Source organism: Triturus cristatus, chromosome 7 (genome assembly GCF_964204655.1).
Source record: "Triturus cristatus chromosome 7, aTriCri1.1, whole genome shotgun sequence".
Taxonomy (NCBI): Eukaryota; Metazoa; Chordata; class Amphibia; order Caudata; family Salamandridae; genus Triturus; species Triturus cristatus.
Window position 1 is genome coordinate 597,654,024 of NC_140590.1, and position 20,762 is coordinate 597,674,785.

A 20,762-nucleotide genomic window follows, 5' to 3' on the forward strand; every position below is an offset into this window, starting at 1 on the left:
AACCCTAAAAATTCCCCAGCACCCAAAAACCCAAACATACCCTTAACCCTAAAATTAGCCATGACCACTAAAAATAAATCTGCACCCCAAAACCTAAAATGACCCTGAACCCTAAAAATACCCCTGCACCCCAAAACCTAAACCCACCCTGAACCCCAAAAATACCCTGGGCACCCCAAAACCCAAACATGTCCTTAACCCTAAAACTACCCCGGACCACTAAAAATAAACATGCACACCAAAACCTAAACCTTAAAAATACCCCTGCACCCCAAAAACTAAACCCACCCTGAACCCTAAAAATACCCCAGCGCCCCAAAACCCAAACATACCCTTAACCCTAAAATTAGCCATGACCACTAAAAATAAACCTGCACCCCAAAACCTACTACGACCCTGAACCCTTAAAATACCCCTGCACCCCAAAACCTAAACCCACCCTGAACCCCAAAAATACCCTGGGCACCCCAAAACCCAAACATGCCCTTAACCCTAAAACTACCCCTGACAACTACAAATAAACCTGCACCCCAAAACCTAAACCCTAAAAATACCCCTGCACCCTAAAACCTAAACCCACCCTGAACCCTAAAAATACCCCAGCATCCCAAAACCCAAACATGCCCTTAACCCTAAAATTACTCCTGACCACTAAAAATAAACCTGCACCCCAAAACCTAAACCCACCCTGAACCCTAAAAATACCCCTGCACCCCAAAATCTAAACCCACCCTGAACCCTAAAAATACCCAGACACCCCAAAACCTAAACCCACCCTTAACCCTATAAATACCCCAGCACCCCAAACGCCTTAACCCTAAAATTACCCCTGAACCCCAAAACATATAACCCTACACTCCAAAACCCAAACCCTATACATACCTTATACTTACATATAAATCACATATGCTTCTACCAGTCATGCATTTACAACAACTTTCATGTATGGTAAATGCATATGCATTGTAATGCCATGCGTTGTAATGGCATTGCCGAGTATTGGTAGTTGCATTGTGATGGTATGCGGGGTGATGGTAGTAGTGGTGAAAGATTAGTTGTAATGGGTGTTTACCTCTTGCACTAGAAGTATAATCATTCTCAAAACATAAGGAGCAATTTCATCATGTTAAGAAGAAATGATGCTTGTGGAGATTTGGATGTTTATTTTCAAATCATCAAGCACAATTGAATCTTATGAAGAAATCACATACTCATTCTTAAATCCTCCTGAAGTCATCAGGAATAGTCACACCTTGTGAAGTCATCGCATACTCATTCTTAAGTCTTCCCGAAGTCATCAGGAATAGTCACACCTTGTGAAGTCATCGCATACTCATTCTTAAGTCTTCCCGAAGTCATCAGGAATAGTCACACCTTGTGAAGTCATCAGATGCTCATTTTCAAGTCATCCACAAGTCATCGAGCTCAAGTTTCTAAACTCTGCTGATGACTTCAAGAGCTTGATGATGTCTGATGATGTGAAAATGACTTCTAGAGTAGTTGGATGATCATCCAATGACTCTGGGATTGCTTCTAAAGTAATCCTGTTTGACCTGGGCTGTCTCTGGTCGCAGAGTCTCTTCGGCAGTCGTCCCTGCCGATATTTTTGATCCCTTCTACGTATCCTATCGGAGTAGGGTGCTGTCGTCTTCGGCTTCAGCCCGCCCTTCACTGAAGGCCCCAGCTTCACATCCTCGCGCAGGCCCCAATCCTCCTGATGGCTCTGACAAGTGTTTTCTGGCTTATTTGGGGATTTAACCATCCCGGCCCTGGTGGCTTCCGCTTCCTTTTCCGCCTTGTTTGGCAGTCTGCAACCGGATGAATTAGCGGATTTGCTAGGGGAGTTGAACAGGGTATTCAGGAGCTACATTAGTGGCTGGCCATTTCGCTCGGCAGCCAGGCCATAAACATATTTTCTGCCATAAACTCACATTTGAGTCATAAAATTTCACTGTAACACATGCCAGGATGTCACCAGAGGACTCCTAGCAGGCGTACATAGTTTACCAACTGCGAATTTCACCCAACTCAAGTTTGGAGAACTCCACAATAGTAAATACTACCACAAAGGATGGGAAGTGGGTATTCCTATGTATGGTGAGTCTTGTACATTTGGGAACTCCCACAAACTTTTAACTTTTAATTTGTGGGCATTGCAAAACTCATCTAACCATTTCCAGCACTTGAAAGGGTCGGTAATGTACTGCTGTCAAGGATTGAAGTGATCCCTGCTCCAAGAAGGAAAAGAGAAAGTATTACTCATGGATTTGGTGGGGAAGGGCTTTCTCACTGGAGAAAACTATATTTTTTTTAACTGCGCATTTGCACAGTGATAGCCATCCTCCCTGTGCTTAATTCTATGGTATATACAAGTCTGCACATGTAGAATAGGAGCCATGGAGAAATGTCACATAACATTCCCAGTAATATGCATGAATGCCTTCACCTGATGCAGCTTTTCAGGCATACTATTGGAAATGTATGTTTTTTGCAAATAGAAGTAAATCAACACCAATAGGTAGGATTACTTTTTTAGGGCAGATCTTATACGTTCTTTGTGCCAGGTCCAAAAATGTCTAAATATAATTTAGGCTATGGGAAATGGTAGAAATCAATTCAATAATTTTATCTACATTAACAGCATGGTTTATTTTTTAAATACTCTTTTCTCTGGAAACGTTGAACATAATTTAAAAAGAATTAGGAAGTGTGAAGGAAAATGCTTCTCAAGGCCTAATTTACTTTCCACAGGAATATACCCAGAATTGAAACATGCACCAGGCATTTAGGGCTAGACATACGCAATTTGCAGCCAGTATTTTGTGACCAGTGTGGCGACTGGTGTGAGGCCACTGCCTACTCTAAAAAAATGATTTTTCAACATTTACAAAAGGGAAGGATTTCTTTGTTCCCCTTCCCGTTTGCAAATGGCTACCACCTCTTTGAAGGAGGTGGTAAAAAATATAGTTTTGCAATCGGAATTGGGTCACAAAACATACAAATTTCAATCGGTATTTTGACGGGATGCCCTAAACACGGCCCTATCAAATACTGATTTGTACGCCCGTCCTGACCTTGTTGCCTGCCACAGAGGGGAGAGGGGAACCAGGACCATCAGTCTCAGCCTCCCACGTGGCCGCTGCTGCCAATGTCACTCTTCTGTGCCCGGAGGTGCTTTATAAATCCTCGCGGGCTCTCGCAGTGCGGGAAGCCCGTCCTGACCTTGTTGCCTGCCACAGAGGGGAGAGGGGGACCAGGACCAGCAGGACCAACCTCCCACGCGGCCGCTGCTGCCAACGTGATTCTTCTGTGCCCGGAGGCGCTTTAAAAATCCTCGTGGGCTCCCGCAGCGCGGGAAGCCTGTCCTGACCTTGTTGCCTGCCACAGAGGGGAGAGGAGGACCAGGACCACCACTCCCAGCCTCCCACGCGGCCGCTGCTGCCAACATCACTCTTCTGTGCCCAGAGACGCTTTAAAAGTCCTCGTGGGCTCCCACAGTGCGGGAAGCCCGTCTTGACCTTGTTGCCTGCCACAGAGGGGTGAGGGGGACCAGGACCACCAGTCCCAGCCTCCTCCCACGCAGCCACTGCTGCCAACGCCACTCTTCTGCGCCCGGAGGTGCTTTAAAAATTCTCACGGGCTCCTGCAGCGCGGGAAGCCCATCCTGACCTTGTTGCCTGCCACAGAGGGGAGAGGGGGACCAGGACCACCAATCTCAGCCTCCCACCGGCCGCTGCCGCCTATGTCACTCTTCTGCATCCGTAGGTGCTTTAAAAATCCTCACGGGCTCCCGCGACATCTGTCAGAGCGAGGACGAGGCTGGGCTGGGTCCACCCTCTTGGCTCTCAATCTTTACTTTTTGTTCCATTTTCTTTTTCTTGGAATAGGATTGTTTGGATCTGTGACCTCCTCTGACGAAGTTTGCCAAGTAAGTTTGCTCTGATTTACCCCCATCTAGTGTGACTAAATTTAGCTTGGGACTATGGCAAAAGTGAAGCAAACGGGGAAGAGGGAGAGTACTCCCAAACCCCTTCAGAACTCCACCCTTGACTCTTTCCTAACACGTTCCGCGAAAGCCATAAATAAAGAAATATTAGTAGTACAACGCCGGCTATCTATAGAGGGAGGCTCCACTATATGTATGAACCAGGATATCTCTACAAGTGTCCAAACAAAGAATATGTATTTAGAGAGCCTTACTGTTGATCAATCTATATTGGAACTGACTCCTCCTGTGATTCCCATGCCCGATCTCAAGCATCCCCAATACCTTGCCCCCCAGGAAAAAGGAAGAGGAAGCAAAAACATCTGGAGCCCGCTCTAGCAGCTAATACAAGATCAAAGAGAAAAACCAAAGAGGCCCCAATTGTGGACAGTAATAGCTCTATTCTAGTATCACAAACAGCATTACACGCCCACCCTGTGCCACCTCTCCCTGCAGTTTTATCTTTGCATGATCTCAAGCTTTTAATGAACGGATTTGAGAAAAGAATGCAAAATAGTCTGTTACCTATCATCAATAGGCTTGACAACCTAGAAGTTAGTGTGGAAAATATTTAAAAAGTCGCTTTCAATGGTAGCAATAGAGAATGGGAATTATGGCCCCTCATGTCCAGATTCTGTAGATCAATTAGGAGCTAAAAGTTGCAGGAAGTCTAACAGTATGGTGGAAAAAACACTCCTGTAATCCAATACAGCCTTTAGCCATAACCAATGCTCAAGTAAATGGTCATGATATACGAGAAGTCCCATTTAAGTGCAAAACTATGGTGCACAACTCTGGTATTTATCCTGGACTTAACATCGCTAGCCCACCACTAACTAGGAAAGGAACTGAACCATCTAGACAGTCTGACTTACATTTAGTTTATCCTTCCACAGGGGCAGACACCCGTAACGATGTGACTCTTCACCTCCTTTCAGAATGCTGTCCATATGTGGTTATTTGAACTAATGCCCCACCACTTACGGACAACCAAAAGGAATCTACCACCAAGTTGAGGAACAAAGTATGTCACTGGCTATCTCAGAACACTGACTTCTCCAATTCTCGTTTTCATGACATCCTGTTTGTTTGAACAGTGAGCTGGGTTGGTCCGCTACGAAAGGCTACCAAAGGAGACAACTTAGTGATTAACTGCAGATCTCCAGATCTTGCAGGGCAGTTACTCCAAAGTAGGAAGAAGCCATCTGGGAGGGGCCCAGGCCAAGGAATTGAGCTAGTGCCACTTGATTTCTTTTATAAGCATCTTAAGCCAGCTGGGTTATTTCTCCCATCGAATGCTCGCTCTGTCCAGAATTCATCAAATAGAAAAGTTAATTTCCCCATAGAAGTCAGTAATAGATATGCAGCTCTCACTGATCTGGTAAGCCCTGACTGACTAAACCAAGGGAATGGAAACCCAAAGCTGCCCCATGTTGTAGCTAAAAGCATCCTAGCACAGGGAATAACTACAGTTGGTAATTATTTCTATAATGAGTTAGTGAATAATACCTCACCTATCAAATCAGCTACTTGTGAAACTGCTCAGGACCCATCGCAAGCAAACTGTATAACCAGCTGCCTGCAACAGGGAAGCAAGGGTGCTGAACAGCCACTTCAGTTTGTTTCTTGGAATATTGCAGGAATAGAATCTAAATTAAGGGACCTTGAGTGGAGCAAGATGGTGGACAGTTGTCGTGTATGCCTGTATCAAGAAACCGGGGCGACAGAGGGGGTGTACAGGGTGAGGTTCACCACATTTAGCATTGAGGCTAGGCCATCAACAGTGGGACGCCAGGCTGGAGGTCTGCTAATTTGGGTTAGGACAACACTGGAGTGTAAATTCAAACTACTTGAGGTAGAATCCCAGGAGATCCTTGGCATCGATATGATATGGCCCAAAAGGAATATCCATATTAGATTATTCAACATATATAATAGTTTTAGTAGCCATCATAAGCACTCTGAAACTATAGCAACGCTTGCCGATTTCCTTGAAACCTGTAGCGGAGAGTATTACCTTGTCCTAGCTGGCGGTTTTAAGACAACCTAAGAGCCAGTAGACTTTGTACAAGAACTTGTACAGGAAGAAGAGCAAGCAAGGGGTGTAACAAGCTACATATTTCCCCTATTAAAAGATGCACCAAGGTTGGACAGCAGGTATTGTCACTTACTCTAGCCCTTGGGGTGCGTGCCTGTAATGGGCGGACATCATCTGATGAGGAAGCCAAATTTACATTCAAGGAGGGGAGTGCCACAAGTAGGATAGTTTATATTATGGTGGACCTTGACTTGTGGCCATATGTCAAGTATATGGTTGTCTAAAACCGTGAGGATAGTGATCAAAATGCCCTCTTTTTGGAGCTAACTGTCCTTCCTAGCTTTAATAATCAAGCCTATAAAACAGCAGCCCCAATTGTTTCCTCGAATAACAACAGAATTAAGTGGCCTCAGGTTAAGGCAGATGGGAAAATTCTCCCAGTAATCTATAAAGATGTGGCACAGACTTATTGTGGCCAGCTTCCAAAAACTGTCCAATAGTATTAAACCTCACTTTAGTAAATTGTCCAACTTTAAAACTTCCAAACGAAAAATCGCCCCGTGGTACAATGAGGACTGCAGACTAGCTAAGGTCCATCTAACGGTGGCAGTAAAGCAGGGGACACAAGATGACATTAAGAACATTGTATAAGAGGGTGCAGGACAGGGCTAAAAGAAGAAGGGAGGATGACAATTGGCGTTCATTGGCAGAGGCCTCTGGACGGAAGGATAGTTGACTCTTTTGGCACCTTCTTTCTAAGGCCCCAACTAAACAGGTCAGTGAAGATAATTATTATATACAACCAAATGTCTAAGAAGAATATTTTAAAAAGCATTTATATTGGTGTGGCCCTTGACCCTGAGAAAGGAATAGTAGCAGTACTAGGGTAAGGTATTTTAATGTCAACATATGAATATCCTGAGAGTTTCTCTTTAAAGGACGTTATAATAGCAATCAAGTCACTCCAGTCTGGGAAAACTCCTGGCCTAGATAGACTTCCAGGAGACCTGTACAAAGCTGAGCCCAACATCTGGGGTCCTTTGCTCCACAAGGTCTTCAATGCCATCCAGTGTGGTGGGGATATCCCTCCAACCTGGAAAGTAGCTGAAATAATTCCCATTTTAAAAAAAGGAGACAAATGGGAATCCTCAAACTACAGACCAATAAGCCTTATTGGTGAAGTCATTCTGCTACGTCTCCAGAATTGGATGGAGGAGAACAGCATTATCTAACATTTGCAGGCAGGCTTTAGGCCATCCATGAGTACCCTAGATCAAGTGTTTGGATTCCTGTTGCTCATTTGGAAGGAAGTGAAGATCCAGAAGGGTCACTTATATGTTGTATTCGTTGACCTTAAAACAGCATTCAATTCCATTGACCGCACCAAGCTTTGGGCCACACTTGGAAAATTAGGACTCCCAGGTGACTTACTCCACCTATTGGTCCATTTACATCAGGATAACGAGGCAAAAGTTAGGTGGAAGTCAGATAGCAGCCTCTCTAGCAGCATATTAATTTCCAAAGGTGTACGCCAGGGTTTTGTACTTGCCCAAACTCTTTTCACTTTGTACATTAACGGGCTAATAAAAGAGTTTTACGACTGTGAAGGTGACCCACCAAGACTAGCAGGGAGCCTTCTTCCCTCCTTGCTATTCGCAGACACATTGCTCATCTCTAAGACTCCGATAGGCATTCAGAATATCGAGCTCCATGTAAAAGAAACGGTGGTGGAATCACTAACCCTTCAAAGCCAGACTGGTCAACTGCCCTGGTTTAATAGGATCAGGGAGTGGCTTTTTAGATTGGGTCTAGATGCGATGAGGGAGGCCCCACAGTCTATTACAAAAGATAGTGCCCCCCCCCCCCCCCGTTACATTTTATTTTTTGGTGTCCCAGGTATGCAAGCTCAAGGTAATCATGGATTATTCCAGTATGCCGACTGCTTTCCTTCTCCCGCCACTTGAAGCTTTACGCTTATTCAGGTCAGATTTTAAAAAATGGCTTGTCTTTGCAATAACTAGATACCTACTATATACTTAGTGAAAGAGATCGGAAGTTATATCATGAAGAGCTTGGGGCTAGACTAGTTTGAATATATGTGTCTTTCATTGGATATTTTCATCTCTTAGACTTGTGAAATTTTAATTTGTCTTAAAGTCTATCTGACAGCTGAGCCATGCTATGTTGTATATTATTGTGTTAAAGAATCAGTTTTTAAAGTTTTTTATGTAATAATGTGTATATGAGATTTTATGCTGTATATGATCATGTTATTGGTCAATCAATAAAATATATTTAACTACTGATTAGGACTTTGGTCGCAAATCTAAATTCCTATTCGGTAACATGATACCCAATCGTAAGTAATGATTTGTACATATAGAAAAGTCTTTTTGCAGTATCAAACAGCCCGATTCTGTGAATCTGATCTTTTGTGAATGAAAAAAATGTTAAGTGCATCGGTCCTTAGTCCTCTGCAGTAGTCTAGTGGTGGAAATCAGGACCTATTTGCTGCGTCTTCTCACTTTTTGCCCCATTTGAGACCCCTAGATGCTGGCTTTCTGTTTCGGAGAGTGCCCTAGGCTCTGCTGGAAAGGCCCAGGACCAGTGCTATGTTGAACACACAGTGAAAACACTTATATGAGGGTTGTTGGAATGTGGATTATTAGTGGTGATAAATATATATCTAACACTGACAATAAGGCCACTGACACAGTCTAGGGCTCAGAATAGGTCTCAGAAAATTATTCCCATGCTTAACCCTTGGTAGCGTAACTGCAAGCAGGCAGGCTTAACTTCAGAGACAGGTACGTAAAGCATTTAAAAACACCAATTCAGTAAATAATTAAGACACAACACAAAATAAAAATCCAACACAATAGGAAATATTTTTATCTTTAAAATGACACCAAAATGAAGTATATTCAATGTAGGGAACCGGTGATATGATTTTTTCAAAGATTTAGAACTATGTAGCACATAGAAACCAATAGCACCTAATAGCACTATTTGTTCATGCTAGACTGGGACAAATTCAAAGTTTTGGCTGACCTCGATGAAGCCCTGCAGTAGGCCTTGGCCAATGTTTTTACCTTCTGACTTAGAAACTTTTCTGGAGCTTTTCTTCCCGGGGTCCCTCGAAGCTCTCAGACAGTCTGGATTCGATGAGGATTCGCCAGGGTGCCTTGCGACGAGCTCCCAGTCAAACCTATGGATCCAGGCTGGCTCGTGGCTGAAGGTGGGCAGTTTGACTCTCACAGTTGGTCCGGGTCACCTTTCCTACGTTCGTACTTAGAAACATTTACAGAGCTTTTTCTCCTGGGGTCACTCGATGCTCTTCAACAGCCTGGATTCGGATTCAACTAGCTTATAGTGAAACTCTGGAAGTCGGACCTCCAGAACATTTCAACAGGACGAACCTGGAGGGCAAGCCCAGTCGTGCCTGAGGGTCACCGGCTTGGCTGGCCAGGTTGAGGGTGTCCACTTATGGAGCATTTTTCAATGTTGTTCCAAAGTTCTCCAAACTTCTAGAACGTCTTCTTGAAGTTCCTTTGAGGGTCCCGAACTGTCCAAAACTTTCTCCAAGGGTCTAGAAGTTCCAAGATGGTCCTTGAAAGTTTGAGATGTCAATTCCCACAATTCACTTGGACAAAACACCTACAAATCCACTGGTAGTGTTCCAGGCTAGGGATTCTTGGTAGGGATGGTCCCGGTGAGATCTGTTAACCTGTAGCTTGGAGGGAGCCCACTCCTTTTGAAGCAGGTTTGATCCACAGACTGAAGTTCGAGATTGAGCAGCAGGAGCAAGTCTGTCAGAGTGCAGGGCCTTGTTGGTGGAAATCAAACTTACAGCATAGACCCTTGTTCTTCCTTTAGTTTCAAGCAGTAAATCTGAGTGTCACTGCCCTTCTCAGATACTGAGGGGCTCATTTATGAGCCCCTGCGTCACATTTGTGCCACCGGTGCGTCACTCTTTGTGATGCACCAGTGGCGTAAAACGTGCCATGTTGCGCCATATTTACGAAGTGATGCATCTAGGTAGATGCGTCACTTCGTAAACCCCTGTGCTACATTATACCTGCACCAGGTATAATGTATGCAGGGTGGGCGTACCCCCGCAAGAAAGGGTTGTAGGAGTGGCGCAGCGAAATCTATGAGATTTCGCTGCGCTACTTCTAGGACGCCAATGCGTCAAAACCTTAAGCCTGCCTCATGGCAGGCGTAAGGGTGACGCAGGCCCTTTCACATGGGGCTTGCCCCCATGTGAAAGGAACATTGCTGGAGTTGTGTCAGGCTTCCGACATAACTCCAGCAATGCACCACTTTCTGCGCCTACAGATACGTCAGTTATACTGACGTATCTGTCCTTCCTTGCGACATGATGCATCATATTATAAATATGACGCATCATTGGTGTCGCAAGGAGGGCGCACTGAGAAGTGACGCATCGCTGCTTTAATGCAGCGATGCGTCACTTGTCATAAATGAGGCCCTTATTCAGTATTCTCTGGGGTCACACAGGAGGGAACTTCTGTCCAATGAGGTGCAGGGCTACACCCCAGAGCATGACCATTTCTTCCAAAGTGTGGCATAGTGGGCTCACAGAAAGCACTATTTCGTCCAAAATTCAATATGACTGAAGTCTAAGCAGAGAGGCAAGAGCAGGCTAAACTAACCTCTAGGATGGCTCATCTCTATATTCTCCCTCCCCCTGGTGTCTGCACATTCCTTCCTTAAGCCTGCCATGGTGCTGGGTTCAAAGAGTAGGGGTGTAATGAAATTCGTGTTTTCTGCCCATCCCCTCCTTCTTTTAAAGATCATGGTTTACGACTCCTCCACCAGGCATTCTTATGCAGTAAAACCTTTCCTCCCAGAATGGCTCCTAACCCCATGGGCTACTTATCACCTCATCAAAGCAGCCTGGCTAATCAACTGAACTCTGACCAATCAGAACAGATCACTGGAAGGCTGAATTTTGGCTTACAGACTTTACTACAATGTGGGAAGTGCAATGTGCAATTTCACAAAACCCAAGGCATAGAAAACTTATTTTATGAGGGTTCTCCTTATACGTACTTTTGCCTCACAATAGGGCAGGGGATTAGAACTACCTTTAAGTCCCTGGTATGTAATAGGGCATGGATGTTTAGAGGCCAGCAGCCTATTCTGCACTTGCATGTGTGCACTGCTGAGTCCTGAGGTCAGTTTAAAAGCAGCCCTGTGTTGCAGGACTACTTTCAAATGTAAATTGTGCCCAAACGCGACTTTGATGGTAGGGGCATTTAAAAATGACAAACTACAATATATTGGCATATTAGGTATCCCAGGGTCTACCATAGGTGTCCCAGGGGTGGGGGGAGTCAGGTACTTATAAGGAGGGCCCTTATAAAAGATGTTACATATGCCCTGGGGATAGAGAAATTGCACATTTCACTTCCCCCGTTGTAGTAAGGTGCTCCCCAAAATTGTCTTTTGCACTAGGGGCCCTGTGGAGTGAGGATCTACAACATTTTTAAATATTCAGGACCCCTAAAGTCTCCCCCAGGTGTCCCAGAGGTGTGGGGGTCATGTAGCTATAAGCAGGGACCTTATAAAAGATGTTTTATAAGCCCAGGTGTTGAAGAAATTTCACGTTTCATTTTCTGATCCCCAGCCACATAGGATAACATCGCAATAGTGTATGAATGCATAACTATTGTTAAGAATCAAAGAAAATATCATTCAAAGACTTAGGAGAATGGTATTGCTAAATCCAGCAATACACACAACGTGATGGATATGCCGTCACCTAAAACATAAATCCCATAGGATATAATGGGATTTATATTTTAGCACACAGGATATCCGTCACCATTGTGATGGAGAAACCCATCTGGCGAGATTTAAATCAGGCACCATGTTCTTCTCAAAAGAGAGTGGCCAGCCTGTTTCCACTTTCTCTGTCCTGCTTCATCTAAGAACATTGAAACCAAGAGAGATTGCTATTTTGATGGCAAGTTGGATAAAACATTTAGCCAAGTTTCAGTAACACAAAGAATACTTAGATTTCTATCAAAGACAACTTGATATATAACTCCATTGGGTATCCAGTAGGAGTTGATCAGTCCCAGCTTGAGCCCATCACAGATGGGGTATGCTGGAAACTGTGCTCACCTGAGACTGGCGGGTAGACGTCTGTGGCATCACCGATACAAAGTGCCATGATGCAGTTTCAGTTTTAGATGAGGCTTGCTGATACAACTGGCAAGCACAGCCATGTCCTCCTGGGAGTAACTAGCTGCCTGGGAAGGCTTTTTCTCCTACCATGACTACATTTGCAACTTTTTTTATGGCTGGAAATGGTCAGAGAGAAGTTTAATAATACCCAAATATCACATATTTTTAGGGCATTCAGAAACTTTCCAGGGAAACTCAACTTTGGAACACTCACTTTTCCACCCTACAATGAGGATTAAATCATAAACGGTTCCGAAATATTGTGCATGAGCAAAGGGATTTACAACTGCAGCATCAGCTTTTATGGCTGTCCTACAGTCATAAATCTAGCCAATTGTACATGTGTGTCATGGAAATGTTTGTTTTACTTGGTCCCTTTACTTTAACCTATGCTCATTATAATTTGCATATCTGCTGGTCTTTGTGTCTAGGCGACTCCTTGTCAGTTGGTCCGCCTATATTGATACATTATATGTTGTTATCTGTGTGCAATGGTGCTTGCAGTGTTGTGTAAGTCCCTAATAAAGTGCACGGTGTGTGCCCAGGGCCTGTAAATCAAATTCTACTAGTGGGTCTGCAGTACTGATTGTGCCACCCATATGCGTAGCCCTGCAAATATGTCTCAGACCTGCCAGTGCAGTGTCTTTGAGTTCTGATTTAAGCTGCCATGTCGACCTGACAAGTGTACCCACTTGTCAGGCCCAAACCTTCCCTTTTATTACATGTAAATTGCCACTAAGATACACCCAACGTAGCCCCATGGGCAGGGTGAAGGGTGCAGTGTATGTGGAAGGTAGGACATGTACTGGTGTGTTTTACATGTCATTATAGTGAAATACTGTATATTTCATTCTTCACTTGTGCAAGGACTGTCTCTCCCATAGGTTATTCTTGGAGCTGCTTTATAACATCTTACAAGTGTAGCTTTCAATTGGGAAGAGCTAGAGATTTGTAGGTTTGTCTCCCTGAGCTCAGGATTAAAAAATGTATCTGTTAGTGAAGATGGTTTTTAAATTGAGTGTTTGAAAATGCCACTTTTAGAAAGTGGGCACTTTCTTGCTTTACCAACTTCTGCCTCTGCCTGTCTGTGGAATCAAAATCTGGTTTAAACTGACAGTTGGGCTGTTTGTGCATTCATTCTAGACAGTCACGCAAAGGGAGCTGATGTGTGCCCTGCATAGGCTGATGGGCCTTCCTAAGCTAGAATGGTGGGAGGAGTTAGTGACACCTGAATAGGGTTGTGCCTGGCATCTCACAATGCTGTTTCCACTCCCCTCCCCACTTCCCCCCTGTAGTGTGTCTGGAGCCAAAACAGGGCAAGGCAGGATCTGTGCACCACAAAGACTATCCATTGCAGTATGCCTACTTCAAAGGCCAAAAAGGGTATACGTATTGGACCTATAACCCCAGACTTTTAGAACACTTCTGGATCAAGAAGAACTCTGCCAAGAGGAAGAGCTGAAGAACGGTCAGGAGGAGTACTGCTCCTTTGCTATGTTTGCTTTGCTGGGTTGGCCTACAGTTGCTGCTTCTGTCTTGGAGAGAAAAAGGACTGGAATTATGCTTTGTCGTCCTGCTTGAGAAGATTCTCCAAGGGATTGTGTGTGCTTGCCTTTTGTTAAGAAGTCTCAGGACCATTAATGAAGGGGCCCTTCTCATCTACATGCAATCTATGTCCCTCACCTATCACCTCTGCAAGGCCTTTCGGAACCGCACAACATATAGACACTTTCAGCAGAACTATTCCCAGATTACACAAATCTTCAGGCTGTGGATTGAGACTGTGATGTACCTCTAGTAAAATAAAAGGCTTATAGGCTGCACACACTAAATGGCATCAACCAGACTGGGTGGTAAACTGGGGAGTAGGTATGTTACTGATACAAGAAAGAGAGGCATCTTCGACAAATTACTATTGTTCTTAGTGTATGCAATGCTTGTGCTGGCAGAGAGGAAATCAGAAGATCTAAAAAGATATTTTATTTAATTGTCAAAATGGCAGAGCTGGAATGCAAAGAACTTTAGAAAAGAATGGAAATCAATCAATCAGGAGCCTTATGTAGTGCAAATGCCAAAAGCACTAAGCACTGAGCACTGACAAACTCAATACTTTGTTTCAGGATTTGGGGACATGGTAGGCAGAAACCTTGAGGCTTTTTATTAACCAATAAGCACACATTTGAGGATGTTGGTGCCTCTGTCTGAGGCAGCCAGTCTATCTAGTAGGCATAAGTTTAAACCCTTGTCTAGTTTGTCCATTTATCACCAAAGGCAGATGTGTAGAACAGCAGAAAGAAGGTGGAGGAAGAAAGAATTTGAGGAAGACAGGGCTTGCTGTAGGAAGCATCTGCAGTTCCATTAGGAACTGGAAAAGGCAAACATATGTATTATATAACTGCAATAATGGAAGCCATAACATCAAGCTTCTAGGGGGGTTCAGTTAGCTTACTCATCCATCAGCCCTCTTCCTGATGGCATTGCCTTCACATAATTTGACGACCAACTGGGACTCTTGCCTTTCAACACAAGATCATTATAATCCAGCACAAAATATGAATATTCTCTAGTCAGGAATTCTATTTTCTTCTCCATATCTCACTGGGTGAGGCACTGTTGGGTCACTGCACAGCAGCATGTTGTGGTATCTGTCCCTGTTATGGCAAGAGGGTGTGGTCTCACAAAACTTTAAAACAGCTGCTGTGACTCCCCATCTTAAAAAAGGAGGTCTTCTCAAGGATGACTGACAATTTTAGACCCAGTTTTTAATTGCCGGTATTCACCAAGTGTCAGAGGGAGCAGTACAGCATGTTTGTAAGTTTTACTTACACAGTAAATGTTAATTAGGGTTTCAACTGGGGCATGGTACAGAGACAGTCATTTTTTTTATTGAACCTGTCCGTGTCCTATGCTACAATAGATCCATCTGTTCTTCTGGAAAGGGAAAACTGTCCCCTACAGATTTTAGGTATAAAGCTTGGCTGTAATCAGCTTTAGACCGGGTTTGTGATTAAGATAATTATTCCATGACGAGGGAGCTTTGTTCTTGAGCTGCCACCGGTTTCTCCAGTTTATCCATTGTTTTTTAAAGGATATATGGCTGTACTTTCAACTGGACTGGACTTTCAGCACTAAATAGATGACACCCAAATAAGGGTTCATCTGGAGGAATGGTAGTTGCCAGGCTCTGTTCCCACATTCTTACTGGCTCACAGAGATTGTGGTCTCTCGATGGCAACATTTAATCACAGAATCATTGCCTTCATCCAAGAGCCTACATCAGCAACCACACCAAGCACAGAACTAGCTATTGTTTTGCACACGCCTTCTCGTCAGTGAACGGAAGACAGCAAATGCCTTTAAGAAAACTCTGATCACTTGAACATGCTCAAGTATCAGTACACTTAAAAAGGAGTTTAGCTCCAACTGTCAGTGTTCCACAGCGTTTCGTTGCAGTACACAACTTCTCCAGCTCATCTAAGCATCCTCAATTGTCCTCCTGCTCACCACTGCTCCACATTCTTCTCCTTGCCTGCCCTTTAGCATATACTCTCTCACTCTTCCAGATTTCCTACAGTCTTTAAGTTCCAAGTGATCCTCTTTGCCTTTTTAATGCCACTGTGCAACTTTTCTACTTGCCTACTATATTTAGCCCAGGTCAGACAGATACCTTTATTACCAGGCATTTTCAGATCAGCATTTCAACTAGCAGGGCATCACTCCAGGCTTCTGGTTTCTTTGCCATCTATGGCTAGTCTGCAGTTGGTCAACTCTACTGCTGATTACCATTTCACTCCAGAACCTTTTATATTGGCAAGTTCAAAGGCACAATCTTGAAAGGCAGAAATTAGACTGCCATCATCCTGAGGCTTGGTTCTGCCTCTTCTTTTAAATCAGGAGGCATGCACCATTTTTGTGTGAAGGTTGTTTTATTCTATCCCCTCATGTCTGACAATAGAGAGAGACCAAATAACAGCTTCTTGTGGGGATAAGAGCAAGTGAATCAACTTTCAGTGGTGGAAAAAATGAAATATCACAAAATGGAGTGGCTAATCCATTGTTATCTCTGTTTTATTGGCCAGAGTCCCTTACAGCAGCATCATGAACCAGCTCTACTGTTAAGAACCTGAGAGTCTATACTGACCATCAACACTCTTTAGTTACCATAATTAGGACAGAAGTGAAAGGTTTAGTCCAGACTGGCCAGAAATCTTCTTCCATTCTTGGTCTCAATGAAAAGGGCTGCATTTATGAAGGTTATAATTTTATTTAGTATAACAACGTCCTTCATCATAACTGCTAGATAGATTTACATGTTCAGATGGCACAAGACCAAGCTATGTGATTGATTTACAGAGTGAAGAAACCACATTATGTTGTGCTCCATAGAATTAAAGGTACAAAGTCTGGCCCATAGAGCTATTTATAACAAAGGGGATATGTGCCTTCAAAAGTCATTACACGATACTGCCCCAGAAGACATTTGAGGTATTCAGCTCCAATGAGACCTATCTCTCTGAGGTACTGTAAACGTCATTCCATTGGAGCCTTCTTTGTCATCTTCGTGGTTTCCCTATGTTACAATAACTAGGCAACTGAGAAACTGTTAAAAAGCCACCATTTCTAGAAAATGTATAGCTAGTTGCTGCTCTACTGGGTAATGCTGTTCTTCGTACAGTGGCCAACACTCTAAAAACATACATATTCTCCATGATATAACACTAGAATGTTAATCTATATTTGTAATAGGACATGATTACTTTTCTCCTTTGTGTTGTACTCCTCTGCAAGTTTCCCCTTCTTTAGCTATTCTACCCATCTGTGTTTTCTCCTACTAATATTCTACCTCATGTCACCTTCTCTTTTTACTCTCTCCTTCATATCTTCCGTGCCCTATGGTTCTCCCCTCCCTTTCTCTGTCTTTTATTTCGCTTCTCTCCTCTGCCCTCTCTTCCATGCTTTTTTTTGTCATCTCCCCTCCACAGGGTTGTCTGTCATTTACCCATTCCATATTGCTCGTCTCTGAGTCACCTGTTTTCCTCTCTCACCCCCCCCCCCTTTCTCATGTCTCTTCATCATCACCGCTACTTTTTCCTATCAGTTGTTTCTTGATTACATATATGTCTCTTTATTACCTCTTTCACCCTTCTCCCCCTCTTGCTCAGCTATCTCTCACTCACATAATTATCATTCAATTACCTCTTTTCTATATCTTTTCCATACCTGTCCCTTCATATCCTGCCTGTCCCTTTATCAACTCGTTATCTATCCCCACCCCCTCTGCTCTCTTTCTAACCTATCACCATGCTCTCTATTAACTCCACACTCTCTCTGACTCTCAATTATTTCTTATCTGTATCTGTCTCTTGATTTACCCTCCTCTTTCTCCCCACTATCTGTCACCTGTCTCTTGATCATGTCCACCATCACTTCTCCCCTCTTTCTCTCTCTCTGCTGCCCCACTCTCATGTCTGTAGCTTAATCACCTCTTTTAGCTCGTCCCTTTCTTACCTCTCTCACTAACCTGTATGTCTCTTTCTCATCCCTCTCTTTTGTGACTTCTTATGCTCTTTCAAGGCTATTGCTTTCTTGGCTGTCTCTTTATAACCTCTCTCATCTGCCACCCTTTTTACCTCTCTCAATTGTCTTTCACCTCTCTTCATCCCTCTCAAACGCCTGTCTCCTCCCTATCTCTGTCTCTTCTACTGTGCAGCCCTTTTTTCACTTCTCGCTCTTAATCACCCACTCTATCCCACTCACCTTTCTTCCCTTCCCAGTCCTTCTCCCTCACCCATGCCCCCCTCTGTGTGTCCTTTAAGCTGTCTATTTCTCATATTTCTCTATGTCTTTATCACCTTTCTCACACAAATCTCTCCTTCCATATCTCTCATCTGTGTTTAACTAATCTCCCTCCCAAAAACTGCCTGTCTCTTTCTCAACTGCCTTTGTTTCTTACTGTTCTGGCTCTATCACTTCTCTCCCATTCTCTCTATAAATGTCTCTCACTTGTCTGCTCTCTCTCTCACATTTGTCTCGTCCACACTGTTATCCTCAGTTGTCCTTTATAACACCGCTGTCACTTTACCAACCGCCATCTCACTCACTCTGTCTCTCTTTCTTTCTCTCAACTATTTCTTTTCTTGCCGCAGTCTCTTTTATATCTTTTTAACTGGCCTCTCCTCTATCAATCCCTATGGTGTTTCACCTCTCTATCGCTCACACACCTCTTTCTTCTCTGTCTCTCAACCCTGTTCATTTCTCACCTGCCTCCTTATTTATCACCTCTTATTCTAATTCTCTGGCAGCTGTCTCTCGCCTATTTCTGTCTCACACCTGTCTCATCTCTCATCTGCCTTTTTCTCACCTCTCCCACGTCTCCACCTCTCTCTGTATGAAACTTGTTCTTTGTTACCTCACACTAATTCTCGCACTTCTCTCTCTCTCTTTCCCCCTCTCACCTGTGCCTTTTAAGTGTCCGCTATTTCTCATTTGTCTTTCTCCTTCCCTGTGATGTCTTTACCCTCTCTCACCCTGGGCTCTGCAGATATTTCCCTCCTCAATGACACAAAGAGACATGGAGGAGCATTTTTCCAGGGGGCCTCCTCTGCCAACATTAATTCATTTTGAAAGTTTGTTATGAGTGTTTCACTGTGCTGGGATATCCCATCCCGTACAGCAGGCTTCACCGCATCAGCCAGGCAACAGCTGTCATGTTTTTTCTTGCAGCTTTTGTGAGAAGGCTTCGGAAGTGGATGGGGGCCCCCTCCAGAGCAAGGGTACCTGGGCCCCCCCTGCACTGTGGGGGCTGCGAGGGCCTGTGTTACGCCTCTGACCTGCCAAGTGGTGCTAATTCCACTCTGGGCCACTTGGAGTTGGCTTCTGCTGCAAGAAGAGCTGAAAGTACATGCATTGCCTTTCAGCTCTGGTTTTCCCCACCACAAGCTTGCAGTGCGGTTGAAAAACCAATGCATCCCCAAAGTGCGGCAGAAAAGGTTGACACAGCACCTGTTCACAGCCAGAAGAACCGCCGCACATCGAGTCCAGTGCACCTAGTCTCCAACGTCTGAGTCCCATGCTCCGACTCCAACACAGGCCCTGGTCTGCGGCTGACGGAATCAAAGCATCACCTGTTCTCAGCTGGAAGAATCTATGCAGCGACTGTTTTACCACTGCCTCATTGACTCCAATGCATCCGGATTTTCCACTCATTGCACCTGAGTGACAAGTCTACATTGACGCTGGGCTTCAGTAAGGAACCGAGGCTATGTACGCGGAGGAAGGAACCATCACCTCCCCCGCATAGTAAGAAACCAGCGCATCTCCTCCTCTCACAGTAAGGAACCGATGCATCCCATTATCTGCGTAGCAGTATGGAACCGATGCATCACCTTCCCAGGGAATAAGAAACTGATGCATCACCTTCTCTGATGGGAAGAACCAACGCACCGCTTTGCTTTCCAGCGCCCCACCTCCCCAGCGCCTGTTTTCATCTTGTGATTTTGACGCATCCCAAGTACTTTGTACAAAAAGTGACATAGCTATAGTTTTATATGGACTGAACTGTTTTAAACATTTTTTAAAGTAATATCTTGATATGTGTATGTTGGATTTTTGTTGATTTGGTCTTCTTTGGTTTAAGATCAAGATTTGTATTTTTTTAAACTGGTGTGGTATCCATTTGTGGAGTTTTCACTGTGTTACAATGTGTGTTGTTGTGCAAATGCTTTACACATTGCCTCTGAGATAGGCCTGGCTGCTCATGCCAAGCTACCAATGGGGTGACCAGGGGTTAGCTTAGCTGTGTAATCCCCTTACCCTGACTAGAAGGAAGGGTCCATACTTGCACCGGGTACAAACCACTGCCAACTAGAGACCCCCATTTCCAACCCAATTCATAAGCAAACACGATCCTACTTATAACTACCTTGTAGTGACCCCCACTAGGTAATAAAATGTATGTTTGAACTAGTTAAAGGATGTGCTGGAGTGCATTTACCACTGTTTTGACACCTTTAGGGCTCTAAAAAGTTAAGAAGTATATTTTGTGAATTGCCATTGTCTTACTCTTTGTGAGTTTGAGTTTTATATTCGCTCGTCCCTGTCAAACTCCTAGATTTCCCCAAACACAACTCCCATTTAGTAGTAATTATTTTCCTGCCACAAAACATGTATGTTTGTGTGCGGAAATCTCTGCCACAGTGACAGAGAACTCCATACACAAAGTTGCATGTTGTGATAAATAATACTACAGTAGTACTACTTACATACTACAAAGTGCAGTTCATGAATCAGACTAGCGTGTTTTTCCTTTTACTTCCAAACTTGCATTTGCAATGCACGTTGAATACCTTTCTGTACTCGGTACCGATTTAAGACCCGTCGCAGGATACTTCATTTAGGTTTGGACCATTGATACATTAATTCTTGGGAAGCCCCGTGGAGATAGAAAAATGGGTGACTAGGATGTGCTCTCTGAATTTCCATACTTTGTATCAGGCAGAAGGAGAGCTTCCGCAATGGAACTTA

General features: G+C 44.0%; 1 protein-coding gene across 1 annotated transcript in view; it reads left to right on the plus strand.

Annotated features, from left to right (window-relative positions):
- Positions 1–3,826: 3,826 nt before the first annotated feature.
- TOM1L1 (target of myb1 like 1 membrane trafficking protein) overlaps positions 3,827–20,762 on the plus strand; it is a 665,925-nt gene continuing 648,989 nt past the window's right edge. Inside the window, exon 1 of the mRNA XM_085617158.1 lies at positions 3,827–3,928. The gene's annotated coding sequence lies outside the window, so the exon portion shown is untranslated. The remainder of the gene's footprint in view (positions 3,929–20,762) is intronic.